The sequence below is a fragment of the Perognathus longimembris genome, chromosome 3 (assembly GCF_023159225.1).
Source record: "Perognathus longimembris pacificus isolate PPM17 chromosome 3, ASM2315922v1, whole genome shotgun sequence".
NCBI lineage: Eukaryota > Metazoa > Chordata > Mammalia > Rodentia > Heteromyidae > Perognathus > Perognathus longimembris.
This window is the reverse complement of record NC_063163.1, coordinates 2,774,098-2,796,525: the sequence shown is the minus strand read 5'-3', so window position 1 is coordinate 2,796,525 and position 22,428 is coordinate 2,774,098. Positions and strand designations below refer to the sequence as shown.

Sequence of the window (22,428 nt, the reverse complement as noted above, 5' to 3'; positions counted from 1 at the left end):
GTTTACTGTCAAGGACGTTGAGTGAAGAGAAGATGGCGGTGAAATGTAAACCAAACTTTCCTCTTATTTTAATTTCTGAAGAAATATGTGCAGTTGAATGTCCGGTGCAATGCAGTGCACCAAGAACGCAAGACCCTACCACTTAACCACGGAGACCAAGACTTAAGTCTGACACAATGGGGCTGTTCTGTCTTGCAGTAAATCTCACTCAGGATGGCTAGGCTGTGCGCCAGGAAATCACTCCCTGGCTGCCTTGGGAATTCTCTCTGGATCAATGGCCCACCCAACGATCTTTCTCGCCACAAAAGTGCTCTTACCAAGCACATAATTACTGATGAGTGTTGGTTTCAAGACTCTCCTTTGCTGGACCTACCAATTCTGTGCTACTGAACTGGGAACTCTGCCCAGCCCAACCCTAACCCTCACACAAAGTGACCCCTGCTAAGTCACCCCAGTCTTAACAAGACCCACAAAGCCCCTCCCTCTGGACTTGCTTCTGAAAAGGGCTCTCAGCTCACGAACATTTCCTGGAGTTTTCCCTTAGTGCACGCTCAGTTGAGCAAGATGACCTTTCTGTCCTTTTCCAGAGGACAAAACTTTGGCAGTTTTCATCTTGATTCTAGAATTCTCCTAGCACATATACTTATTTCCTCTCTTTCTTTCTCTTATTTTTTTCTTCTGCTTCTGCTTCTTCTTCTCCTTCCCCCTCCTTTCCCTCCTCTCCCCTCCCCCTCCTTCTCCTGGCCCTCCCTCTTGGCCCGCTCCTCCTCCTCTTCCTCCTCCTCTTCTTCTTAGACTGGGGAAGTATCCAAGGCTGACCCTGAACTCTGATTCTTCTGCCTCTCCCTCCCAAATGCTGAGATTACAAGCATGCAACACCGCCATACTTGGCTTCTCTATCCTTCAGGGAATTTCTTCTCCCTGCCTCTCCCCAGGTTTACAACCTAAAAGTGTCATATCTCAAGAGCCTGAGAGTCCTCTCTTTGAATCTGCATACCCAGGAAGGGCAGAGTCCTGCCTTCCCCTGTGACGTAGGCCCTGAAAGTGTCACTTACGGTGTACTGCCCCTTGGCATAAGGAACTAGCAGTCACCAGACAGACAGCAGCCTTCCTCAGCAGTGGGCAGAGAAGAGCTCTTGAGCCTGCTATAGAATACCCTCTTTTCTCCACCACCTTGGCCTGGAATACCACATCACCGAACCTTCCATTTCCAGCTCTGGGTTAGCTCTGTTACCAACTCTCCATGAGTTGGCAGGCAATGTGCATTTTTTTTAAATTAAAATTTATTGATAAGGTGATGTACAGAGAGGGTATAGTTACATAATAAGGTAGTGAGTACATTTCTTGTCATATTTGTTACACCCTCCTTCATTTTTCTTTCCCTTCCCCAGTTCAGACAAGCTTACATAGAAAATCCAGTGTAACAGAATCATATGCAGTGACCACAGGGAGTATGTCAAAGGAAATTCACCTAGTACATTACACATAATGACAACAGTAAAATCCTCCTGTTTCCATCTCTTGGAGTTCATTTTGCTTAGCCTCATCTTATATAATCATATGTATGCAGCTGTTGAGCTATTGTGCTCCTGGCAGGTCTATCCTAGACCTTTTTTATGTTTATTTAGTAATCGTTTGGTTTTAGAGACATGATGTAAAGTCGCTGAACAAAACATGTAGAAATACCATTTGAAAAGAAGTTTGTTGCTTTACAGACATGATCTCTAATGTTCTCTCCTCCCCCTCCAACAACCACATATCAGGGAGACCGTGCGCCTTTGTCCTCTGTGCTCTAGGCTTGTCTCGCTCAACATTATTTGTTCATGATCTGACCATTTCCCTGTGAATGCCATTATTTTATCATTTCTTTTTTTTTGCCATTAAGATTACCTTTATTTTAAGTACACATTGAACAAGAGACTGATTATCTAAAATCAAATGTAACACTTTTGAAAGAGACATATTCTAAAATAACTGATTTCAATGACAAATTAAAAATTTACTGAGTAGTCTGATTTCTAAGTTTATCTTGCTGTTAATTTCATTAAACATATTGACTACTTTTTCAGTAGGCAGACAGTTATGTTTACTTTAGAGACAATATTTTTGTTGATTATCCAGTAGAATTCATTATGTTACCTAATATGCACAGCATGGACTTTTCTATGAAATTATTTTTAAAAATAATGCATTTCTTAAAGTAATAAAAAACACATACATTTCTAGTGGACACAAAGCTTGCTTGCACACCTCAGGAGTGTGCCTTGAAACGAAGTAAGTCTTAGGTCCCTTACTGTGAGGTCCGTTTCTATATAGAGCTTATCTTCTTCTTAGGAAATTCAAGGAAATGTAATTATGTAATCTAATGAGTAAAGGATCTGGAAATGACCCAAAACATGAATGCTTTAAAATGACTTACAAATGCCACGCAGTGTTTCCAGAAAGAAAAGGATGCTCCAGTCGATGACACTTGCGTTCTACGTGGGATATTTTCAAAAGCAACATGTGTTTATATATTGATTTATTGAACACTCCCAAAACCCTAAGGGGGGCGGGGGGGATGTGAAATTGCTATTCCAAAATACAAGTATCAAAATGTCTACACAAAAAGAAAATAGAACATGTCCAAGGTCATAGGAAAGACCCAACAAGGAGAGTTTGGTTTTCAGCCTGTGTTTAGACCACATCCTGTTCCAATTCGATTCATTGGAGTTACATTTATTTTGCAATACTTTTATGAAGCTTTCCCCGTGCTTAAGTGAAGCAGTTGAAATTCAACCTTTGTAATATTTTTAGTGAAATGTAAAAATGAGCCATGCCATTTCTTTACAAAATATCACTGCCATATCCTCTACCTTATAGATGTATTAAGTATACGAAGTATGCCTTTGAGACGTGCACAGAATCTTTAAAAACCCAATGTGCTCGGGCCATAGTCTGAAATGAAACAAATTCCTAACTCTTTCCCTCAAAGTAACAGTTCAGAAGTCTGCAGGGTTTCATCTCACAAAGCAAGAATTGAAAGTATTTCATATCAAAGTCGCTTTTTAATTCAAATGAGTTAACGGGTGTCAAAGGCAAGACTTTCAGGGCAGTTGCAGCCATTCTTCGATGGCCTGTCTGAGGCTATCCATTAAACCAACCACCCGGATCCTGGCCCCGCGTTGTCCTTTCCAGGTCCAGGTGCCGGGGTTCTTCAAAGCATCCTTGGCATCTGATGCAGTTCACAGTTCTGCAGGTGTCTAGCACACAATCAAGCCCAGCCTTTGCCGGATCAGAAGCTGTAGCTGCCATAGCCCGACTCAGCCTCTCGTGGGAACTTGGTTTCATAATCTCTCAGTCCTGTTACTATGCCTTCTTCAGTCACTCTACAGAAATGCGGATAGTATCTGCACCTTGCGTAGTTTGCTATGTGTTCAGTACATTAACATGTCCACCAAGGGACACTGCTTCTCAATTTGCCCCATTTTTAGCACTAAAGATTTCTGTACACTTGTCATTGGTGTACCTTGTATGTCACCTACTTGCTCAGCAGTGGCTTATGCTTTGGGTGATTCTGATTGTCAAACATCTCCTGTCTAAGCAATAGCAAAGTATTAGGTGGAGTTTTAAGTACAATTAGCTCCAAATTTAACAAAAACTCGAGATGGAACTAACGCTACCTTTCTGATGATTTGTATCACAAATAACCACCCATGTTTTCAAAGTACATATTCTGCTCTCATGGGTTCAGCCTATGGAAAAGAAGACAAAACAAACAAAAAAAAATAAAAAAACAAACAGGAGATGAGCTACATAACATGTGGTAGGCCTATATTAGAAACTTACCTGTGAAATTGTTTAAAGTTAGAGTGGATTATTCTTCAAGAACTCAGGGGGAAATGAAAAGAGCAGAATGAATACATCTTCCCACTGAGTTTCGTTCTCTCTTGGAAAGCTTGACCTGCCTGAAAAGTACTTCCCGTGCTGCATCCGAGATGGATACTTAGAAGAATGGGCCGCTAAAGTCACCTCTAGCTTGGTGCAAGACGTGGACACGGATCTGATTTCACAAAAGAACCTCAAGTCCATAGCATGGAGAGAGTTACTTTCTCATAACCTTGTAGTGAAGGCTTCACAGCCAAGCAGGATCATTGAAAGCTGGTGTTTCCCAGCACCCTTGTGCAACCTACCTCATGTCTGAGGACACCCAGCTGCAGGCGGGATTAAGGAAATGGACTGAGATGCGGACCTAGGGAGCAGAGAGCTGGGTTTGCATGGAGGCAGTGGTCTTGACAGCAATCGGAGCTGCTTTACTGCCGAGATCATTCTTAGTGAGATCATTCTCTCTCCCCGAGCCATTCCTTTCTCACATTATACCAGTGTGTTCTTCAGGAAAATTCCAAACTACCCTGGCACGGGCCTTCAGAGTTTTTTTTTGTAAAACACCCTGGATATTACTGGGAGAAGAACAAAATTGAAGAATGTAGTTAGCCTTTCTAAGCAGCTATGGAGTGGCAAGCCATGCCTCCTTCACGAGGGTGAAGGTTTTGCCTTTTATGAATCTGTTTCAAACCCATCAGCAATGATGACCTGCCTTTGTGGCGTTCAAGTGTTCTCACCCGACGGAGGTATAGAAATGTCAGCAGCCTTGTTGCATGCACAAGATCCTGACTTCTATCACGAGATACCCTCTACCGTCCTTATTTCTGGATGAAATTAGTTATCGCAGTAGACACCACAGTACACAGATCCTTCATCAACACGGAGTCTAGCTGCCATTGGAATTGGCATTTCAACCGTGGCCTCCGAGTAAAGCACCTTACAGTCCATAGATGGATGAGGTGTGTTTAACCAGGTAAGCGATTAAAAGATGGATCTCTTCCTGGAGAAGTGGGACATCTCCCGACAGGCAGTCTGTGGTCTCTAGCCTGCTGGCCTGCCCTGCTCACAGTGGGCCTGACAGACCCCCTGTGCCCAGCCGGTGACGGCTCCGAGATGCCACTGTGGGGAGGGAGCCCATGCTCCACTCTCTCCACGTGCACGGCAGGGCAGGAGGAAATCAGCCAGGGAAGTGTCACGACAGGATGGGAGGAAGACAGGGAACTGCACCTGCTGCAGGCAGCCTTTGAGGAACATAGAGCTAAATCTGGACCAGAGCCTGTAAAGCCTCACCAAAGCTGTGCATCGAGTGAATTCCTGTCGAGAGCGTGGAGACAGCCTTGAATAATCGCCATGAGAAAACAGAGATTCACACAGGGGTCACACGGGGAGGGGAAACTTGGAGTTTGATATTCAAGGACAAGTGGGGTACGGTCAGGAGAGTCACGTGTTTCTGGGGTGCCTTTGCGAAATCCACTGGGAATAATAAGGTCAAAGACACCCAAGAGCTATCTCTCTTCTGTCCCTCTGGAGACTCGATTATCCTCCTGACCTCAGCTGCAAGTCACTTCTTCAACTCCACCCCACCAGCACACAGATGACCCAAATAGAACCTCTGCCCCAGTCAGATTCAGGACTTCTGGGGTTGGGGGGGATTTGGGTGGGGGGAAAGGATTAGCTGATCTCTATATCCCAAACAACATAGAAGCCACTGAACAGAAACGCACTGACTAAGACTCCCTATCTTTACCTGGCATTAAATCTGCACAGAGTAAGGGTTCAACGTTGATCAGTTAGATAAAGAGGTGGATGAGCATTTGTGTGATGGAATAACAGATGTTCTACATTAATTTAGTTCACATGCATGCAAATTCCAGTCAAAGCCTCAAGATCTTTTGATTTTAATACAACCCTACTTCTCGATAGACTACCATTTCTGAAATCCGTGAGTATATCAAAATGAATGGCCTGTTGCATTTAAGCGTCCATGTTTTGCTTTCATAGCATTAAAATTGGTAGCATCCGGTCTGTGAATATGGCTTAACGGTAGAGTGCTTGCCTAGCATGCAAGAAGCTCTGGGTTCGATTCCTCAGCATCACATATATACAGAAAAAGACAGAAGTGGCACTGTGGCGCAAGTGGTAGAGTGCTAGCCTTGAGCAAAAAGATGCCAGGTACAATGCTCAGGACCCCTAAGTTCAAGCCCCAGGACTGGCAACGAACAAACAAATAAATAAAATTGGTAGCATATTATGTTTCAACCTGAAATTTATGGAAACATGGTTTACTAGATCAATCCCCTATAAAGGGTTTTCTCACCATTTAAATATAGATAGAATCCCTCTAAGAAAGAAGCCATTAGACAAAACTCCAAACAGCATTTCTGGTTCAAAGAGCTTTGTGTCAATGGTTATTATTTTATTAACTGACTCTAAGAGTTATCTAGAAACACATAAGATGATGCTAATTGAAATGAACTCCATGTTATGGAAACAAGTGATATATCACAGTTGTAACTACTTTCAACGTCCTATGTGTATGTGTAGTTTCTATTATTGATAATGTTTTGTATCACCTTCCTATGTTTGTACCTACACTATCTCTGTAATCTTATCTGAGTATATTGGAAACCGTGTTTACTGGTATTGGAAGTAGGAAATTCAAAGGGAATACCAAATTCGAGAGACACAGGGTAAAAAAAGAGAAATAACTACAAAAGCAATACTTGCAAAACTGTTTGGTGTAAGTGAACTGAACACCTGGGGGGGGGGGAGGGAAAGGGGGGAGGGAGGTGGGCATGAGGGACAAGGCAACAAACAGTACAAGAAATGTATCCAATGCCCAACGTATGATACTGTAACCTCTCTGTATGTCAGTTTGATAATAAAAAATTTGAGAAAAAAAAAGAGTTATCTAGAAGAAACTTAGATCATCAACTTGAAACTTAACTTTTCCTTCCTAAAAATCACACACAATATGCAACATTTAAAGAAAGGTTAAAAAGTCATCAGTTTACAAATATGATACCTAAATGCTAGAATTGAAACTGCTTTAGAGGTTAAAATGTGAGTGTGTATGTGTGTGTGTGCATGTGTGTAAAGAAATCATAATTTTCACAAAGATTCTAAGGAATAGAGAATATTCATATTAACATTTCAGTCTTCAGCTTTAAATTTCATTTTGTCTATAATTCTATAGGAAGCAAAAGGAAATCCATTTTTAAAGGCCAAATCTAAATCTAAAACTTCATTCTTTTTCTACTAAACCATAGTGCAAAGGAGGCAAAGAAAGAATGGGAAATTCATCATTCATTATATCTTGCTGACAGCACAAAGGCAATTGAAACAAAGAATTATGTGTCCAATATTCCTTTGTATCATACTATTTCCAGAAAACTACCAATTCTCTCTTTTTCCTGCATATTTTTATGTTCAATATAGAATTGGACTAGGTTTTTGTTAGTTTGTGACTCTTCTGCTTTATAAACACTTTCTGGGAAATTACTTTAGGGGAATAGTCATATTTTCAATCACCAGAGCACATTATGTGCCTGAAACTTGCATTATTTTCTCCTATTTTGAAATCCCCACAAGTCCTTGACAAGGAGAGAAGCACAATGTCAGGGAAGAGAGAGCGCTCTGCAGGGAGGCCCTTCGAGTTTCCACCTCGGCCTTCCAGATCAGGGAACACAATGGAGACCCAACTGGGCTCCTACTGCCCGCCACTGGAGGCCAAGTGCCCTCTCGTCCGTACTCTCCAGGAATGGCCTGAGCGTCAGCTTTACATTCCCGTAACTAGACACTTGGGGCCACAGACGTAAAGAACAAGAGTTTATTTTGGCTCATGCTATTGGAGATGGCTGACGGGGATTAACTGGTCTCATTGGTTTAGGGTGTGTGATGAGGAAGTAGCCTGATGACAGGAGCATATGTTAGAGCAAAACTATCTCTTAGGGAGGAGGGAAGAAATGGAAGAGGAAGAGAAAGATGACGAGGAGGAGGAGGAGGAGGAGGAGGAGGAGGAGGAGGAGGAGGAGGAGGAGGAGGAGGAGGAGGAGGAGGAGGAGGAAGAGGAGGAGGAGGAGGAGGAGGAGGAGGCAGCTCTCATTCGTTTTAGAGCACATATCCAATGCCTTCATGACTTTCCCACCAAGCCCTACCAATTAAGATCCCATTACTATCCAACAGCACAATCCTGGGACCCAAGCTTTCCCCATGGTTCCATTTTGGATACTTAAGATCCAAATTCAGCAAGTGTAAATAAACGCTCCCAATCCACGTGGCAGTTCTTATTACCCACTTCCTGCATTGGGATACCTTACACAGGGCAGTATATGGACCAGGGAAAGGTGAGGGGGGAGGTACTGCTGTAAACATCCGCTCATTCGTACAGAGTTGGAAGAGGCAGAAGGATGCCGCTCAGTCCCTGTAGGGCTCCTTTCTGGACAGCAGAACACAGTATGAATCATCGCCTAAGTCAGAACCCCTCAGGCACATCTTCAGGGAACGTCTGCAGGGAAGCCGGCGTTCCCAGGCGTAACTATCCATCCCTAATACAGCGCATCTTACAGCCCTATGCCTGGGAACGGTCTCCTGGATATTTCCCAGGACCAGAGGCCTTGACTAGTAGAATCGGAGGGGGATTCCAGCTTTGCATATGTTTACCGTCTCTCAGGAGTTGCTAGCTTCATGCACACTAGCCCCCTCCCCTCAGTCGGGAAGAAGGTCTTCCTTTCAGCAACTTTCCTAATGGGTGGCTTTATTCTACATGCTCTGTAGAATGTTCCACAGCAAGTTGCTATCATCCCAACAGAAAGGCTCGGCCTGGAGGGCATGATCTTCGGTCCGTAGATAAAGCCCTGCAATTCATGGCTGCATCATCACAGTGACTTCAATTAGTAAGACTTAGTTAGGGACTTTCCTGGCACTTCTTCTAGAGTCCCTCTGAGCTCAGTGCTTGTCCCCGACTCGTTCCTTCACTCTCCCCTACATGCTACAGCGGCTGACACCTGCAGGACACCAGCCCTCGGGAGTGTGTAAGGTGTTAGGCAGTTCTTGGCATGACAGTGTCTGGATGGATGGATGGATGGCACGTGTTTTTAAACAAGAAATCTACCTTCCTCCTTACTAACTGTGATCCACTTTCCGCTTCCCATGAATGGTTGGACACGCCACTGTGAAATTTTAAGCACAGTAGGGACTGGACAGCTGGGAAGCAGAGTGACTTTCTGATCGCCTCCACATCCTTTGTACGCGGTAGGGAAACAAGCGGGTCCAGTGGTTCAGTACTCCTCCCTGAGTGCAGAAATGAGCCACTACTCAGGGATCAATACCCACGCATCTCAAACTGACTGCTTTAAGCCATTTTCAGGATGCCTCCATGTAAAATCAAACTAATGTAGTTAAGACCTTTTATGTACACTCTGTGTCCTTGTTAGCAGCTTTTCCCAGTCTCTCCCTACAAAATGGGTTTTGTATCTTTTTTAAGTTTTTAGCACAAATTAATATTAAAAGAAGTACAGATGAGGGCTGGGAATATGGCCTAGTGGTAGAGTGCTTGCCTCCTATACATGAAGCCCTGGGTTCGATTCCTCAGCACCACATAGATAGAAAATGGCCAGAAGTGGCGCTGTTGCTCAAGTGGCAGAGTGCTAGCCTTGAGCAAAAAGAAGCCAGGGACAGTGCTCAGGCCCTGAGTTCAATGCCCAGGACTGGCAAAAAGAAGAAGAAGAGGAGGAGGAGGAGGAGGAGGAGGAGGAGGAGGAGCAGGAGGAGGAGGAGGAGGAGGAGGAGGAGGAGGAGGAGGAGGAGGAGGAGGAGGACGAGGAGGAGATGATTTTTTCAGGATCACCCTTCAAAGACCCCCTCAGTGCAGGAAAAGAACAGACCCAATACGACCCCAGCAACGCACAACAGTTATGTCTTCTCACAATCCCCATACCCTAGGGACTGGGGTACAGGGCAGGCCTTACTTAGACTCTTGGGATGCAGAAGTCAAGGCTTGCATCCTGTTTCGGAGTGCCCCTGACCTGGGGGTTGGTAAGATTTATTTCTCCTACTCAGGGCCTAGAAAGAGTTGCTCAAGCTGCAGGACACACGACCATCGATGAGACAGACACACAACAGAACTTTCAGCTTGAAATCCTCATATCCATTGTCCAGTGACCATCGCTCATGGAGTTCGCCTGCAGAGTTGATTGCAGCAGCATGTTGGAGCATAGCATTGTGGTCAACAATGGCAGAACAGGCTTGTGGGACTCAGAAAGATGCTTAAGCCATTTCACTCAGCCCCTGTAGGGGGACCTGCAAACCCAACCGCTTCACTGGGCACCAGGCACCCCAGCAACAACATCTCCGTGTCCCTCACCCTAGGTACTTTCCAGCTCAGCATTGATAAGTCTTTCCAACTCCTCTTCAACAAGCAACATGATTCTCTACTTCCAAGGCATAGCAGAAATTCCTTGTGGTTCTCACAGGGCAGGGACCCCAACTGGACATGTTTGTGCCATCAAGAAAGAAGAAAAAAAAACAACAATAGAACTGCTTCCGTTTGGTTTTTTTCTTTAAGTAGAGTTGGCTCAGAACACAGGGACACTTGGTTGAGATGGAACACGTTGGAAGGGCCTTTGAAGAGACATGGGAGCAGACCAGGAAGTGGAGTTCAGAGCATTTATGAATGCTTAAAGGGTTTCCCTGTTCTTGCTGCATGGTCACCAACAAAGACTCTGCCGGTCACAAAGAGTGACAGGATTGCATAAAATCCCTCTGGGTGGTCGGCTGCGGAACTGGGGAGGTAAAGGATAAAACAAATGTGTATGCCAATTAGACCATGTTTCCAGAAGAAGGACGCATGCTGATGGGTTTTGGAAGATCTGTGGGCTTCCTGTCAAGGGAGGAAGAGGGAACTGAGAGTCAGCCACCCAGGGGCTGAGCTGAAAGAGGATCTCTGCTTCAGCTCAACGATGCCCTGAGCACTAGGGGAGCCCAACCTTTCTCTTCCAAAGAGACGGAGGCTACGCCGGAACATCACTGCCTCTTGAAAGCACTCCTTGTGTGAAGTCTCAGCTTGGGAACACACTCCTGGAAGATACCTTTCCAGCCTTGCCCAGATGCTTGCTTCGTGCCCACTCCATCCTAGAACCCACCACAAGCCTTCTGCATCTCACTATTGGTTAGTCCTCTCTCTCTCTCTCTCTCTCTCTCTCGCCCTCTCTCTCTCTCTCTCCTCTTGCTAATAGTGCATTTCTGTCTCTCTACAGGATATATTCTTAATACCAAACAAATAAGCAATACTGAAAAGATTAACATATAACAACCAGCACATCTAAATGTTCAAGGATAGATATTTCTGTAGTTCTTTACATTCAAAACAAGTCCAATCAAGTCTCAAAAAAAAAAAAAGTCAACAGTATACAATTTCATTTTTGTGGAGGATAAAACATCTGTGACCAAAACGGAGACAGCTGTTATAATGACTTCACAGGTACATTAATATGTCGAATAATTATGAAAACAGAGCAATCTGCCATTAAGAACACGTGGCTGAATGAGGAGTTATTCCTGGGATTTTATGTAATTGTGGAACGGCCGCCGTTTTGTAAGCTTGGGAATCGTGTGAGGGACTTTCAGAAGCCCTGGTTAGCTGTGGGGCGCGAGTCTATCATGACAGAAGAAAGGACCACTTCCGTGGGGTATGTCTGAGGACAGTAAAACTCACAGCTGTCAAGAGATTTTCATAAGCTCAGTTCAGCACTCTTGGACAAGATGGAAATGACAGTAACTGGGCTGAACAAGGAGCTCTCTGGGAGGAAAAAAAATCATAATAAAACATCATCCCAGAGATGATGTTCAATAGAAGTTATCTGAGCTGTTCCCGCTCACCGGTGGCCTGGAAGTGGCAGGGAGCCCGAGTCTGTGTGCGTGGCCATGGCCTTTGCGAGGCCCAAAACTCTGGGTCCACTGAGGACCCGCCAGGTTCACCACCCTCACCCCCCGCCACGCCAACATCACACCCATCAGACCCCACAGAAGGAAGCGTTGTCCGCATGGGAATTCAAAACGCACGCCACCTGAGAGGTCGGACTGTAGAACAGAGAAACGCAGAACACAAACGTGGGGGGACCGGGGCTCCCAGGGAAGATGGGCTGCCTGTCACGTTCTCCATAGTTAATTCATTTGCTGCTAGGTAAACAGTGATCTGATTTCTGAACACCATGGCTTGTTAATCCTTGTAAAACTGTGTTCCTGAAAGTGTGTGTGATTTGAAATTCAATAGTTAGGAACACTGATAAAAAAAACAAACAGAACATATAATTACAAATACTCGTGCCGGGGAGCCGTGCCTCCCCTTGTTTCCGGTGCTTGGCACCTCTGGTAGCAGGGCTTGGCAGGAGGGTTGATGCCTAACTGCTCACTGCATTAGGCCTGGGTAGGAAGGGCTTGCATACAAAGGAGAGGACCCTGCTGGCAGTTCTGGTAAAGGGAAAACATAACAGAACTGAAGGACAGATCCAAGGTCAAGTGAGTACAGATTTAACTCTGCCAAGCCCACTTTGGCGAGAGATCTTTCTGCCTAGAGTTTTTTTTTTTCTTTTGAGGTCAAGTAATTCTTTGTCTCTCCGTATCAGCTTAAGTCATTATCTCCGCACCTAAGCCTTCCTTGACTTGGTTGTTCATTACTGTTTATTGCAACGCTGCACTCTTTTCCTCAGCAGTACTTATTCTAACTAGGTTGTTAAATGTTCTTGGTGTGTTTCTGTAAACAACACTGGCCTACCTCTAGAGTGCTGTAAATTATGTAAGAATAGGAGTGTTAGGGCATAGGTATGGCTCAAGTGGAGGAACACCTGCTTGTTAGCAAATGCAAATCCCTGAGTTCAAGCCTAAGTAGCAAATATTGGTTTGGACTTTATCTGTGGAAGTCATTATTGAGTACTGTGGTAGGAAGATTTGACTTTAATCTTACAACTGTGCTGAATTTGAACATCTTTATCCTCAATTTCAATTCTTTATTCAGATATTTTCCCCCCTACCCCCAAAAAGAACAAATACACAAAACACTTGGGAACCTAAGGAAGTCAGGAGCTCTAAACACATGTGTCCAAACACCTCAGATTCCCTTTGTGAAATTACACGAGTCCTTGAATTCAATCCATTGGTCGGTCTGTTTACTCCCAGAACACCACAAATGTGTCATGAATGAGGGACAAGATATAAGAAGATGGACTTAGTAGAAAGAAAGAAACTAAAAAGTATTAGAACCCATGACAAAAAAGGGGCAGGAAGTTCAATCAAAATCCTTCCTGTTTTGAGACCTATAGAAGAATAACTACTGGTACTGAATTGGAACGGCCCTGGAAAGAACTGTAGCAGACAGGAAGCAATATATGTTGGGGATTTTTTTTTTTGTAAGAAGCCCTGGAGAATTCTAGCTTTGGATCATGGTTAAAAATGGCTTCAGTTTTCTAAAAGTCAATTGAATTTGAGCAGTGATTGCGGAGGGTAAGCAAGTTTTGCGCAGAAAGAGATATGAGAGTGTGATGATTAATGACCAGAGGAAAGATTTATGGTTTCAATTTTAAGAAGAGAAAATGGTAGAAAGAAGACAGCAAGAGAACAATATGGAACTGAGAAGTGACTCCTTGCAAATGAGCCACTCAGTCTTGAAAGGAAGGATCTATAGACTGTGGGAAAAGTAAACACAAGTGTGATTTTTTAAAAATTCTTGTTTCTCTTATTGTTTTAATTCTATGTCCCAGTTTCTACAGCCATCAAAAGAGACATAGCCATGTGCCACCTGCCACGAATTTGATAGTAGAAGGATTTCCTCAGGTAAAGCCAAAAGGATTTCGCAGCAGTTTTCAGAACATATATGTAAGAGAGTCTACATATAACAGGTGTGTCAAAGTTCACCGACTTCCTTTCAGTGTTCACAGGGTTTTATCAGTGAAAAGACTGAGCCCTCGCTACAGCTATACTTCATGAAAAAATAAATTGATATGTTCACATGTGACACTGATATGATGTCTGATTTTCCAATTGCTTTCATTATTTTAATCACTAAGTTAATTCCAGAATATCTATCTATCTATCTATCTATCTATCTATCTATCTATCTATCTATTTATATACATACATACATATGAGTGTATCTGTATGTGTGTGTGTATGTGTGTGAATTTGATAAGGCAACTATTTATATATGGTCACTTTGTATAATTTATTTATATAGACCCCTTACAGGAAAATTCTTGTGATGTATCTTTTCTTAAACTTTTTTGAGAATTATGTAGATCCATGAAGTTCACAACCTCCTCGCGCTGTGTTAAAATTTAGATATACGCTCGAGCCTTTTGAATGTCTTATTGTGTCAGAAGCAATGGAAATTCTACTTTCTAGTTAGAAATTCTTGGTTGGAGGTCACATGGAAGATTTTGGTTAGGTCTCTACTCCACGCTGTTTCAGCAAGTATCAGTTCCAAAAGTTTACAAAGAGCACTGTAAAAAGAAGATGACAATTTGGGAACTGAAAGGATATTTCACACAGGACATTGTGTGCTGTCCTTCACTCAGTATGTTAATTCCCTGATTATTCTAAGCATCTTTCATTTGTGTAGGTTTCCTTTGTTTCAGATGTGTGACTTTGGGACTCTACCTAATATCTACACCAGCTGGGACAATTGTTATTTGTTATTTTATAATAAGATGCTGATAGACATCTCTATTGTTCCTCTGAGGCAGCTCATTATCTTTAAAATGCACTTGATCGTTCCCTTTAAAGGTCAGATATAAAAGTAGCAGCGAAATGATCTATTCTGTCAAAACAGATCACACACAGTTTATAGGTCGCCTGTATCAATTATTACGTATAAAGGCAGAAATTTGCCACTGGGCTTGCTAGCAGCTGGATACTGGAAAGCCTGATTGCCCTTCCTATAAGCAATTCTAATGTAGCCTGGGATTCACAAGGATGCCACCCTTTTGGTTTATCACTTACACTTGTCTTAGCTCATTTCCACTGCTGTAACGGAACACCTGAAGCAGGATAACTGACAGAGATGCATGCCTCACATTTCCGGCATCTGAGAGCAGGTGGGAGCCCAGACTCTCAGCTCCAGAGAACTTCCCTGGTCTCCAAAGCAGAGACACGCCCTCATGTGGCAGAAGAACAGAACAGGAGACCCCTCTTGCCAGCCTGATGACTTCTCCTCCAGGGCTGGCTGCCTCTCAGAAGGCCCGGCCCCCACCATCGCAGCCCTGGGACGGTGTTTCCAGAACGCAATTGCTCTGGAAACCTTCAGACCTGGCCAATGCCGGCGGCCACGGTCACTTTTCACTTCCCTGTAACTCATTTTATTCTATTGTGTGCACTATTCCTTTACTGGCTCATTAGGTTGCATCCTGGAAAAATACGTCTGCTAAGAAGGAAGCTGCTGAAACAGCAAATATGTTGAACCGTGACTCAGTAACCTGAAGAATCTAAAGAGGAGCTCCGTTTCCACAGCACCAAACACATTGGGCCCACGTGGCTTCTACTTACCAAGTCAGCGTCTACACACAACTTTAGCATAGGTCTGTGCATTATTTATGCGGTCACCAAGAGGGCAAGTCTTCCCCTTACTGTTGAACTCATGGGATTTGCAAGCAAACACAACAGAAAACGAGAAGATTATGTTGCGTGCTTCCATTTGGGCACTTGTCTTCATGAGAAGATAGATATCTCTTTGGATGTGTAAGAGGAATGACCAACAGCTTCCCTAGTGGAAAATATAGAAGAAGCCCTGAGAAGCCTTTTCCGTTTTCTCCATGAAAGTTAGGCTTGTCTTGAGGGTTTTCATAGGGAAGTGGTTCAGTCCTAGGGCCTGAACTCAGAGCCTGGATGCTGTCCCTGAACATTTTTGCTCAAGGTTACCGCTCTATGACTTAAGCCGTAGCTCCACTTCCAACTGCTTAGTGGTTAACTGGAAATAAGAGTCCCATGGACTTCCCGGCCCGGTCTGGCTTTAAACTGCAATCCTCATATCTCAGTCTCCTGAGTAGCTTAGGAGTACAGTGCCTAGCTTGGGGTCTCTATATTAGACAAGGCAGAAAGAACTCCCCTCAAGTTGAAGAGGACTATACCCTTAGACAATTATTGATATTGCTTAACTGAGAACAAAATGTAGATTATGTCTAAGCTCAAACTTTTGCACAAACCTTTTCCCCCACAGGGCAGTAGCTTTGCAAGGTCAGTATTTCAAAGAGGGCATATATCATCAGGGAGAAAGGATATTGTCTTCCCTTTGTTTTAATTTTTTTTTAATTTCTATGAAATGCAAATATGAGAAAATGCTTTGAAAATGCCTCCTAATAATAGTGTGGAAATTAGAAAAATACTTACTCTCCATCTTTGTTTGTCCAGAGACTTTTAGGAGATGTTTATGCTTGTGGCCCTCTAGGTCCAATCCTAAGGTAGATTCATGGACTACCATGGTTCCATGGCTTAACTCTTTAGGCAGACCTTTATTGGAAGTGATTCTTACGGTTTGGCTCAATTGTTACTAATTGGGAAGAGTAAGGTGCCATGGAAACCATGCAACAAAAACCATAAAGCAAATGGCAAAAAAAAAACCCAAAAACCAAAAACTCCCGGTGGGACCTACTGAGTGCTGGTTACTCCAGCTTTCCCAGAGTTCTCTCATCTATCGCCTGGAGCCACGGCGGGGGTAGGTTCCACCTCTTTCAAACCTTTGTAGAGCATCACACGCCTTATAGGCATTTTAGCAATACCTTGTGGATGTCAGAGTCCGTTCTGAGGCAAGGAGATAAAAGACACATGGTGAAATCTAGATTCAGTAGCCTGAATTGGAGCTTTTTTTTTTTTTTTAAAGAATGAAATTTAACTTCCTCAAGGGTTTCAGGAAACGCAGTTGAATTATCATCCGTACTGTTACGTAACAAATATGGCTTGTCTTTTCCAGATGATCTGCAAGATGGAGGGGCATTTTGCAGACCTGCTTGGTGTTGGATTGTTGGACACTTTTCCGAGGATAGCCTCTCTCTGGGGTGCAGAGGGCTCGGGGCAGACGAGTGAGGATTTAGCCAGACCGGCACGCAATCACCGCCCACCTGCCCTCTTCGGGATGGGTCGGGCCAGCAGCATGGTGTGTTCACATCCAAGTCCAGAAGGTAAAATGGAATGTGCGCTCCTGCGGGTACCGCGAGCCCTTTCCACCCTTCCATCCCTGGGATGTTCAACCGGCTTGACTCCATTCCCCCTCCCTGTTTCAGCCTAAAAGGCCTTTGAACCCTCGGCCTTTACAGAAAGCAGATGGGAGGGCAATATAGACGGCTCATGGTTAGCTTTTTACGAAAATAAATAATCAGAGAGTTGCATCCCTATTCAGTTTTAATGTCCTTTTCCATCTTGCTTACGATGCCCAAGGTCTCCCATACGGAGGAGGGCTTCCCTAAATACCCCGTCCATTTAAGTCTTCCATGTTGCACTCTGCAATAACCTCACCCCTGCAGCCCATGCTCGCTGAATGTGGCGGCCCTGGCACTAGGCCAGTCCCCTTCTTCTGTCTCAGTTCCCGTCCTCCCATCTGAGGCCATTAGAACCATCCTTAACTGACCCAGGCTTCAAGTCTAGAAGGATAATCCCAAGGGAAGCTGCGCTGAGATCTGCTCTCTGTATTCTCTCCAGCACTTCCGTGTAGTCTGCAAATATTCAGCGTAGGTCCACTCCACGGCAGGCCTTGCTTCCAGCCCTGAAGACCCGCTTCCTTAAAGTTACCATTTGATTATGTTGCTCTTAGCACCAGTGGCACCATTTGGGTTAAATCTGGGACTTTGGAGTCTAGTATAGGAACTTAGTCTAAAATAAAATTGGGGTCAGGTAATTTTTGCTTAATAACCCATATCATTGTGATAATTATTTCCGGCTTGGTATCTCAATTATACATGGACAAATCTGTTTTCCCAATGTATTAAAAATTCCTTGGAGATAAAATACCAACACCTGAGGGGTTTGAATACTGATGGATAAATGCCCGTGTATATCTTAACAAAGGCTCAGCAAATAGTGGTTGAACTTAAGATAGTAATGTTTTCTTGGAAGGTAATTTACTTGTTATAATAAGTTTTCCATTACATCACTTCTAGTCTCAGAAGCATATTCAATGTACTGCTCATGGCATTATTATTGAAAATTACTCTATAAAACACCCTTTCCATTATACCTAGAAAAATGTTCATGACAGTCAAATATGTGAGAAATTAAAATTTGATGTAGCCCAGAAAAGTCACAAAACAATGATTTTAGAAAATGTAGCCATACCTAACTTTTCCACTGAGTCAAGCCATTCCTACCTACTTCTACTTTGTTCCTTCATTGGCGTATTTTAAAAACTTGCTAGGTCTTAAAAAGTAGTAAAACTCTAAGATAAACATATTTGTTGATATAATTTACATGCAAATCATTGGGATGCACAGTGTTGCATAACATCCCAACAGCTAATTTTAGAATGCGTTTTTTTCGCTCCTCCTTCAAGGAAGAGCTCCTGTTAACAATCACTTACCGAGAACCCGGCAGCTACTCTTCTCAGTCACTCCTCATTTCCGATCTCAGAGACTCCATGCGAACAAAATGACAAACTAGGAGTCTCTTGTCTCAATGAACATAGTATTTTTGAGGTTCATCTATGTTGGAATCAGAACTCCATTCTTTTCTAATGAATGTCATTTGACTGTCTATATATGCAACTATATGTATATAAGCCATCTTCGTTGCTGTATTAATCACTGGATGGACATGTGTGTCACTGTCTTTGGGACCATAAGGAATAGCATTGCTAAAAATGTTAATGTACAGATTTTCACAGAGCATTTTGAAAACGTTTTCTTGGGTGCATGTTTTGGAACAGAATAATCAAGCATCTGTATCCTTTTCAAATCTGCTTTCAAAATTGATCTGCATTTCAGACACTATTACTAAAGTCAGCTTCTTTTATTTATAAAATATGAAAGAGAAAAGAAACTAAATGTCACAGTCATGGCTAGTTTTGAATAGGTCATTCTTTCCTGGAGCATGTAAAAACACGAAGCCTCCTTATTCAACATCAAATCAGAACTCAAGAAAACATTAGCTATCCTCTGAGGGGAAAATTAGCATTCCGATTTGGGACAAGTTAAGCGACGCTGACCTAGATTTAATATCTTATTAAGGATTTCATAGTCAGCAGGCTCTGGGGAGATGGCAGATTTATCATTGTGAATATGGCTGCAGACCCTGGGAAGGGAATGGGGCTTCTTCAAAATGTCCCTCCCTCATGAAGTTAGACCGTAAGGCACTGGCGTACTACACCGTGGAGGAGATTCATGGAGTGTATATGATGTATTCATGCTACAGGGGAGAAAACAAAACAAAAGAAAAGAAAACAGAAGAAAATCCCCTGAGGCCTGGAACCAACCCAGTGAACGAATGGATCAGGAAAATGTGGTACATATACACAATGGAATTTTATGCCTCTATCAGAAAGAATGACATTGCCCCATTTGTAAGGAAATGGAAAAACTTGGAAAAATTTATACTAAGTGAAGTGAGCCAGACCCAAAGAAACATGGACTCTATGGTGTCCCTTATAGGAAATAATTAGCACAGGTTTAGGCAAGTCACAGCAAAGGATCACAAGAGCCCAAGAGCTATATACCCTTATGAATACATAATATGATGCTAAATGAAATGAACTCCAGGTTATGGAAGTGATTGTTCTATCACAGTTGTAACTACTTTCAACGTGCCATATGTAAATGTAGCTTCTATTGTTGATGATCTTCTTGTATCACCCTCCTGTGGTTGTACCTACGCTATTTTTGTATCTTATCTGAGTATATTGGAAACCGTGTATACTGGTATTAGAACTAGGAAATTGAAAGGGAATACAAAATTCGAGAGACACAGGGTTAAAAAAAAGACAAACGACTACAAAAGCAATACTTGCAAAACTGTTTGGTGTAAGTGAACTGAACAACTCATGGGGGGGAGGGAAAGGGGGGGAGGGAGAATGAGGGACGAGGTAACAAAGTACAAGAAATGTATCCAATGCCTAATGTATGAAACTGTAACCTACCTGTAATTCAGTTTGATAATAATAATAATAATTAAAAAAAAGAAAATCCCCTGAGGCCACCAAGGGAGGGTTAGGAGCCCATTCTGGAATTTCTCAAAGGCTATATTCACGTTCCTTTTGGCTGTCTTATGCTAGATAGGTTGTAGTGCTTCCTACTTTTCATACTCCATCAAGAAGGAAAAGCAGGGCAACTCAAGGCAACGTGGTTGGTGGGAGATCATGTATCCCTCTCCCTCGTGTAGAGAGGGTGGTGTAAAATGGACCCTTTAGAGTCTTCAATTGTCTTGATTTATGGAGAACTCTGTGCCTGCCGGGTTGATCGCAATTCGTAGGGGATGATTAGAACTCACGGTTGAATCCTTAGATACAAAGCTAAATAAGAAGTTCACAGAGACGAAAGCACGGGCTGTGGTCACTAGAGGACGAGCTAGCTCAGGTTGGCTGGGTGCTGCTCCCAGGATGCAGTGCGGCGGCGGCTCCCTCCCCAGCCACCCACGCTGTCTGACACCTCCTCGTCCTCTGCCATCCCACCGCGGGCCTCAAAAGAGATTAGCCTCCACATTAGGAAATTCGCGACACATTTTACCCTTCTGCTCCGCTCTAAAACGCATCCATCAGGACTTCCGACTGTTGAAAATATGCTTAGGACTCTCTGGCTCTGAACACAAGTGCAGAGAGCATTTGATATCACCGCTGCTTCACCATGCTGGAGGGGAAGAGCGTTGTGGAAGTTCTGCTCCGCTTCTGGAATCTTGAAAAACAAGTGACACAGCTTTCCTATACCCTTACATAATAACAAATGTTTGGATCTCTGAGGTTAGTCATCAGTGTTTCAGGGAGCCAAGGAACACGAGGGAAATATGGGTGATATACATATATATATATATATATATATATATATATATATATATTGACATGGGTGTCTATATTAGCACAGAGACATGTAACTAGATAGCAGATTAGCCCGTGTTGTGCATTCGATTAAGATGGGATCATTTAGCCACGGATGAATCCAGCTCGTGAGCCAAAGTCATTCGGATGATAGGGGAGGGCTATCATCGTGCTGGCCTGAGAAGCCGTCACCACCCAGATCTGAGTGGTTAGCAAGTGCTTCACCCCCTCTTACGTTCCCTGGTGAAATGAAGGGACTGGCGTCCTGTGTTCACCTGGCAAACTTCCTCTGGCTTTCCTGATGCAGAAGGCTCGGAATCCGTGACGCAAGACAACAATGCCAAGGAAAGGAGCTGCACTGGGGGCGGCAGCCCCTCGTGGGGGGGGGGCGCCCTTCTTCACCAATCACACACCTTCTTGTCCCACCTCTCACTTTTTTTGGCTGTGGTTGCTGTTCTGGTTGGTTCGACTGGAAATCTGAGTGATAGGGGTGCTTTGGGCTGTTGTCTGTTTCTTTATGTAGTTAAATAGGTGCATCCTCTGGTATCGAATTTTTTTAAAAAGGTGACCTCTAGAAAAATCTCACTTCCTACGAGATCTGCAGGTGAGCATTGATGTGGTGCATCTCCAAAGAGCAGCTGCTACCTTCTCATCAGAGATGCCTATAGGAGGAACCCACCAAACAGGAACCTCTGACTTAAATCTGCCGACTTTGAAGATCACTGAGGATCTGTTCAAATTAAGCACTTAGAGAATATTGCTTGAATTAACTTCAAGTCAACGTGCCTTTCCATACTGTTATTTTCAAAATCAGTACTCAAAAGGATATACCAGAACATGAAAAACTGTCTTTTTTTTTTTGCTGGTCCTGGGACTTGAACTCTGGGCCTAGCTGCCGTCCCTGAGCTTCTTTTTGCTCAAGGCTAGCACTCTACCACTTGAGCCACAGCGCCACTTCAGGCTTTTTTGAGTAGCTTATTGGAGATAAGAATCTTATGGCCTTGCCTGCCTAGGCTGGGTTCAAACCGTGATCCTCAGATCCCGACCTCCTAAGTAGCTAAGATTACTGGCCACTGGTGTTGGCCAAAAACTGTCATTACCGAGGCATGAAATGGGGGGGGGGGGATAAAGCTATCTTTGTATCTGAGGTATGAAGGGGTTACCCATTGTTATATACCTGCCCTCTGGCACTGTCTTTTGACAGATAATTTATAGCCCTTTTCACTTAACTTCAAACCTACAGAAAAGTTGCCCAAAGGTCATGCAGATGAAGGAAAGCAGATGTGGTCTCAACCCACCTTTCACACCGACGGATGGACGGAAGCTGCAAAGCACAACACCGCATAGCCAAAGATTTAGTGCAATGAAATCTACACTCACTAGTAAACAAATGCTACTTTCCAGTCAAGGAGAGGTGTCTCACTCAGATCACACTCCTGATGTCTCAGACAAAAAGGTAGGAAATAAAGTAGAAAAATAAATCTCTCGCCGGGTCTCATCCAGTCACAAATGATGATCTTAATTAAAGACTTAGTTACCCAGAAATTGAAACTCTCGCAAACTATAGT

The 22,428-nt window shown here is 43.5% G+C and overlaps 1 protein-coding gene and 1 long non-coding RNA gene across 3 annotated transcripts in view; both read right to left on the bottom strand.

Annotated features, from left to right (window-relative positions):
* Positions 1–22,428, bottom strand: part of Nalf1 (NALCN channel auxiliary factor 1) — a 425,631-nt gene that overhangs the window by 181,712 nt on the left and 221,491 nt on the right. The gene's annotated exons all lie outside the window — the stretch shown is intronic.
* Positions 1,299–21,274, bottom strand: LOC125348114. The gene is made up of 3 exons (XR_007210300.1): positions 21,263–21,274; positions 15,800–15,805; positions 1,299–1,508 (listed from the first exon to the last, which is right to left on the bottom strand). It is a non-coding gene; the product is annotated as an uncharacterized LOC125348114 (long non-coding RNA).